Raw genomic sequence first — 7,211 nt, forward strand, 5'->3', positions numbered from 1 at the left:
AAAAAAAAAAGAGTGCTTTGCTTACATGTTTATCTGTGTAACATGTGTGTACAATACTCTCAAAGTCCAGAAGAAGGTGTTGTATCCCCTGGAACTGGAGTTACAGAGAGCTGTGAGCCTCCCTGTAGATGCCGGGAATCAAGCTCAGTCCTCTGGAAGAGCAGTCAGTGCTCTCAACCTCCCTGGCATCTCTCCAGCCTCAAGGTGACATTTTTATTAGTTTTCTGTATATATGTGTGCACCTACACACACACTATGGTGCACATGTGGCGGTCAGAGGACAATTTTCAGGAGCTGGTTTTGTCCCATTATACGTGTCCTAAAGATTGAACTCAGATCACTGGGCTTCTCTGTGTGTGCCTTTGCCTGGTAGCTGAGCCATCGCACTGGTCCTACTTCTTAAGAGTGACAGTCGAGCTGGTAACTCAGACAGCCATTCAAAAACAAAACAAAATGAAACAAAAACCCCAAAAAATCCACCACTACCAACAAATGGGCTGGCGGGATGTTTAGCAGTTAGGGGTGTTTACTATTCTTGCAGAGGACCCAAGCTGGGCTCCTAAAACCTAGCAGAATGGCTCACAGTTTCCTGTAACTGCAACTCTAGAGATGTAGCTGGATGCCACAGACACCTACAATCATGGGCATAGAATACACATATACATAATGAAGTCATGTGACACAGCGAGGGTACACCCCGAAGAAAACACCATGGTCTCACATGTAATCTTGTATTATGTTTTGGTACTAGCGTGTTGAGAAGCCAGGATTTTTGTGACCTGCAGCTTCAGTGTTGAGACCCACAGCTTAAACCCTGTGACAATATCCACTCGACCCTACTCAGTTTCAGACACAGTGAACTTGAGAAAGCCAAGCTTGCAATCTAGATATTTCTCGTCCTTTAACAACTGAGCACAGACTATTTATCCATTAATACCCCAGACTTCACTCCTGTAAAGCTTTCCTTGAAATCTCTAGGGCAAGGGACATAATGCTTCTTCCTTCTCCTGACTCCTAAGCCACCATTTCTACCTCTAAGCTCAAATCAAGCTCTCTAGCATACCATTGCACTTCTGTATTTACTCGGTGTACTCCTAAGATGGTATTTACCATATCTCCCACCCCCTGTGTTTATTTTTCCCCATTAGATGGTGAACTGGGGAGAAGTCTCTCATCTTCAGTTTCCCCAGGGACTAGCACTGAGAACGCTCCTTAGCTATGTAACTCAATATTTGACAGATGAATGATTCTATATAATATACTATGGAAACGCTGATGATGGAGCCGCTCTCTATACTCTTCACACTGAATAAAACATTAGAAGCATCACATTAACATAGCAAACAGGCATCTGTGACATTTGAGAAATGGCCCCAGGCAGTGCCTCTACTCAGATGAGACTCATTGGAATCTGAGATGTTGTATTAGTTTGGCTACCACCTCTACATGTGCTGGGATCGTTGAGTGCTTTATAGGTCATTAGATCCAGTGGGTTAGAATTTGCTTTAGCTAAGGTTTTATTAGCTTAACTGCTTATTGATTAATCCAACAGGCAGATATTAAATTCAGTATAAAGCACATTACTGAGCACTCCTCTAGACACTGCAGATACAATGAACAAATTATAATATTGAGAGCAGAAGGTTTGTGGAGAATCCTTTAGAACACTGCTTCCTGGATCCCACCTGGACTCGTCAGGGTTCTCCAGGCAACTGCATCATATAGGATCAGTGGGACTTGGCTTTCCACATTGAATCTGATTTTATTATTATTACTTAATTTATTTTAATTTTACTAATTAGTGTTCTCTGTCTATATCTCTGTCTCTATCTCTTGTCTCTCTGTGTATGACACACACACACACAGAGATAGAGATAGAGATAGAGAGAAAGAGAGAGAGAGAGAGAGAGAGAGAGAGAGAGAGAGAGAGAGAGAGAGAGAGTTAGTTCAAGGGCCATGGTGAATGTGTGGAGACCTGATGATAACTTTCACGATTGGTTCTTTCCTTCCAGTATGCATTCCTAGAACTTAATCCAGACCATCTAGATTTCATGGCATGCATTTCCACCTACTAAGCCATCTTTCCCTCCCAATCTAAATTCATATAGGGGCACACAATTATGAAGACTGAGAAAACCTAAGATCTGTATTTAACAAACTAGAAACCAAGGAGAGCTGGTACCCAACTTGTAGTCATTGGTTGGCAGTGGCTGCCTGGTGGGGCTTTGAGAGATGTTCTAGGTCCAGACAATAGCAGAAGACTTAACCCCAGGAAGCCTGACTGGAGTCCACAGTTTCAGCCTTTATTAAAATTTGCTACATACTGAAGTATAGGAGTGTCTGTCAGGGTTATTTCCTCCTGTGGTAACAAACAATGACCCAAGGGACTGCCATGCTCATCCCTGTGTACATATGAAGGCCTGAGACATGATTGTCAAAGGGTGTGTGCCATGAAATGGCTGTCCTAGGCCTAAACCACTCGGGTTTAACCACATTCTGTCCTCTACCCTTGACTCTCTAATGTACTGTGATACACCTTAACTAAGGCCAAGGACAACAAGCTATGATTTTATCCTCATTTCTCTTTGTTTTTGCTGCCTCCTTCTTCCTGGTTTCCAGCTCATGGCTTTAAAGTAGACACACATGAAAACTCTAGTCGTGTGTGTGTGTGTATGTGTGTGTGTGTACATGTGCACACATGGAGGCCAGAGGCCAACCTTGGATGCTGTTCCACAGGAACCATCAACCTTTTTTTTTTTTTTTTTTAAGACAGGGTCTCTTTCTCAGTAGGACCTAGCACTTGCTGGCTAAGCTAGACTGACTGGCCAGTGAGCTCCACTGATCCACCTGTCTCTACTTTTCTAGTACTGGTACTACAAGCTTATGTTTCTGTGACCAGCTTTTTATACAAGTTCAGGAAATTCAACTCAGGTTATCATGCTTATGTGGCAAGCATTTTACTAACAGGCCATCTCTATAGCCTTCAAGAAAATGTAGTCCGAATTGGATGGTGGTGGTGCACGCCTTTAATCCCAGCATTCAGGAGACAGAGGCAGGCAGATCTCTCTGAATTCAAGATTAGCCTGGTCTACAAAGTAAGTTTCAGGACAGCCAGGGCTACACAGAGAACCCTGTCTCAAAAGACACGATAAAACAAAACCAAGCAACCAAGCAACCAAGCAACCAAACAACCAAAAACGATATCCTAGTCTATGCTGAAGCAATTGTATTTAGTAGCTGCCAGGTTGCTAAGGTAAACTTTGCATACACAAAGTTGGATCAATATGTTGGCAGGATAAAAGCTTTAGGTAGCTAATGGAGACTCTGCACAAGGAGGCGTATGCCAGTTCACTAATGTTCAGGGGAAACTACAGGAACCTGCTTGGGCCTGGGCTATTAGAGTGGAAGATGGGAGCTCTCCTGAAAACATGACCAAAGTCCACAGTCCAGGATCAGGATTGCAGTGACTGAAGAGTGAGCTTAACGAGACCCGAAAGGCAGCACACTGATACCCTTCAACCAAGTAGGCTGGACTTTCCCAGTGAGGTCACTTTGCTTCATAGCCTTGCCAGGGAGCACTGCAGGTGTCTTTGCCCTCCGAGGCTGGATGAAGGGATCAGTAACAAGCACCTATTTTGACTCAGAAGGAGTATTTTCTTCTCTTCTTTGAGGTAGGCGCTTATCAAACTTGCTATACGGTTGAAGATGGCTTTGAACGTGTGGTTTCCTTGTCTCCGCTTCCACTGTAAATGTGTACCATGAAGTGCTGTGGGGAGAGGCAGAATGAAGGGGCTTTGTACATGTTAGGCAAGGGAGACAGTTTTCTATATTACAAAGACATAAAATATTTAGTTCATTAAAACATATGCAATAGTGGGACGATTGGGTAATAACATTTCTCTTTTCTCTTTCTCCTCCTTCTCCTCTACTCTCTTCCCCTTCTCCCCCTCTATCAAAATAGGGTAGATCTCTGAGTTTGAGGCCAGTCTGATCTACAGAGTGAACTCCAGGACAGCCAGGGCTACACAGAGAGACCCTATCTTGAACAAACAAACAAAAACAAGAGGAAAAGATAGGATAGTAGTTCACACCCAAGGATTAGTGTGGTTTGTCAGAAAAATTATGAAGGCTTTGGCTTGTTTCATCCCCAGTCTCTCCCTCTGTCTCTCTGTCTCTCTGTCTCTCTGTCTCTCTGTCTCTCTGTCTCTGTCTCTGTCTCTGTCTCTCTCTCTCTCTCTCTCTCTCTCTCACACACACACACACACACACACACACTACTTCTCTTCCTTTCTCTTTTTGTTATTAGGGATTAAACCCAGAACACATGCATAGTGTTAGGTAAAGCACTCTACTACTTAGCTATATTCCTCTTCTATATAGCGATAATTTTTGAAATGATATCAGCACTGTGGAAGATTATCTGAAACTTTTTATGGGTTCTTTGTGAATTTCACATCATGCACCCCAATCCCACTTACCTCCCAGTCCCTTCCTACCTGCCCTCTGCCCTTGTAATGTTCCCTTCAGAAGGAAAAATAGTCTCATTGTGGAAGCTGCAGTCTCATTGTGTGTCCCACAGTATGTTGTATGTGTTGTCCACACAGCTTTACTTGCAAGCGTTCATTGCAGTGAGTCATTGGTCTGGTTCTAGGCCAATGGCTTCTGCTGCACTATTGATATGGATCCTCACAGGGACTCCTCTCAGATACCCAGTTGTCGCCCTGTGTCATGGAGATCCTGCAGCGTTGGATGTGTAGGACCGGCCACTTCATGTGTTCTAGCAGTTCATAGATGGGGTAGATGCTAGGCCAACTCAAAGCCCTGGATCTGGCCTGGGTAGTAGCTGAGCTGGTCAGCCCATCAAATGTGGTGGAAACACAATCTAAGACTGTGTTTATCTAAGACTGAACACAATACATTTTAAGTCATTTAAAAGAAAATTTCGTATTAAAATTGATTTCATGTGCATGAATGTTTTGCCTGCCTGTATGTATGTGCACATGCATGCCTGATGCTTATGGAGGCCAGAAGAGGGTGTTATGGCTCTTAGAACTGGAGTTTGAGATGGTACCAAGCCTCCATATGGTGCTGGGAACCAAATTCGAGTCTTACAAATGAGTAGTGAGTGTTTTTAATTGTTAAGTCAGTCTCCAGCCCCACTCTGGATCACTTTTATAGCCTTTCGGGAGTGGAATCGTGAAGCCGTACACCTCGCTTTTGATGAGGTCACTTAGTCCTCACCTTTAAGATTCCAAGTAGCACACTCTTATGGCTCCAATGTGAAGTGTCTGCATGGATGGGCTCATGACTTTGAATACTTGGGCCCCAGTTGGTGGTACCATTTTGGGAGGTGTCTTAGTTTACATATTCTTGCTGTGAAGAGACACCGTGCGTGACCAAGGCAACTCTTATAAAGGACAACATTTAATTGGGGCTGGGTTGCAGTTTCAGAGGTTCAGTCCATTATCATCATGATTGGAAGCATGGGAGCACAGAGGCAGACATGAGAGCTGAGAGATCTACATCTTGATCGGAAGGTAGCTAGGAGGAGATTTTCTTCTGCAGGCCGCAAGGGAGAGGATCTTTTCCACACTGAGCTGAGCTTGCACATAGAACCACAAAACCCACCCCCACAGTGATGAACTTATGCCAAGAAGGCCACACCTACTCCAACAAGGTCACATCTCCTAAGAGCATCTTCAAACCACCACAGCAAGTAATGGAGCTTTGAGGACGGGAGCCCAGCTGGAGGAAGTGGTCACTGTGGTAGTGTCTGGTTCTTTTCTTCCAGTCCATTACCTGCCACTCTGATTCTCCAAAGAATTAACAATTCTAGAGACCTCATACTCTAGCTGCCAGAGACCCTTGCCAATCACCATGCCTTCCCCACCAAGACTGACCGCATCCCTAAGACTGTGAGCCACAGTGGAGTCTGCCTTCTTTAGGCTGCTTTTGTTGAGTATTCTGTCACAGTGATTCAAGAAGCAGCTAATATGTATAAAAATTGATATTAGCTGATATTTGCATTTAGTCACCATTTTGTTAGAATTGGCAATCTATTCTAAAACCATGAACTAGATTATTTAAGCAGGAGGGAGAGAGACTACTGGTTTTGTAAAAGGCTAAGTATAACCTCCAGTCATGTTATATAATATTATTTATGTATTTATTTATTTTGTATCATTAGAACGCCTTATATATTTGATATTTGGAACACATATTTAGAAAAAATATCCATTGTTTTATACATCAAAATTGTCTGTAAGGTCCGTGAATTGAGATTAATAGTACCTAGAAAAGAGATATCAGCACTGGATTATTTTTATTGAACTTCATATTTATAGTTGCTTAAAAATGGAAAACTGTTATAAGTAGGTAGAGATTATATAATAAATTAAAAATAATTGTAAAATACTTAATGGTTTTTAATTTTTAAAAGATTTATTTATTTTTATTAAGTCTATGTTTGTGTGCCTGCATGAGTTTATGAGTATGCCTGGTGCCTAGTGAGGCCAGAAGGCATCATATCCCCTGGTCCTGAAATTATAGGAGGTTGTGATATGGGAGGTGGGAATCAAACCCAGGTCCTTTGGAAGAGGAGAAAGCAAACACTCTTAACCTTGAACCATCTCTCCAGCCACTTTTTTATTTTTGACCTTTCTGAGACAGGGCCTCTTATAACCCAGGCTAACCTCAAATCACCAGGTGCCCAAGGATGATCTAATCTTCCTGCCTCTCCTCAGAGCACTGGGATTATAAGTGTGGGCTGCCATGCCGGATTCTATGTGGTTCAGGGGATTGAACCCAGGGCTTCACGAGCTCCATTCAAGTGCTTGATCTGAGGAGCTACATTCCCAGCCCTCTTAGTGCATGTTTAGAGAAAAGGATAAAATACCAGAATTACACCTGCCTGCTGCCACAACAAGCAGCAGCCTTACACTGTGCTATTTTGAACTTGAGGTGTAACTTGGACAAATTCATCAATGGCTTGGTCAAATTTGGTCTTCACACGTTCATGTTCAATGGATAATATGGTTAGACCTGTTCATCTGTTTTTTCCTTTGTTGATCAAGAACGCTTAACTAATTTTAATTTTAAATATTCTTGTTACACGGAGCAACATACACTAATAGAAAAGGCCTTCAGCCAGGTGGCAGTGGCGCATGCCTTTAATCCCAGCACTTGGGAGGCAGAGGCAGGCAGATTTCTGA

This window comes from Mastomys coucha, unplaced genomic scaffold (assembly GCF_008632895.1).
Source record: "Mastomys coucha isolate ucsf_1 unplaced genomic scaffold, UCSF_Mcou_1 pScaffold9, whole genome shotgun sequence".
In the NCBI taxonomy this organism is placed as follows: domain Eukaryota; kingdom Metazoa; phylum Chordata; class Mammalia; order Rodentia; family Muridae; genus Mastomys; species Mastomys coucha.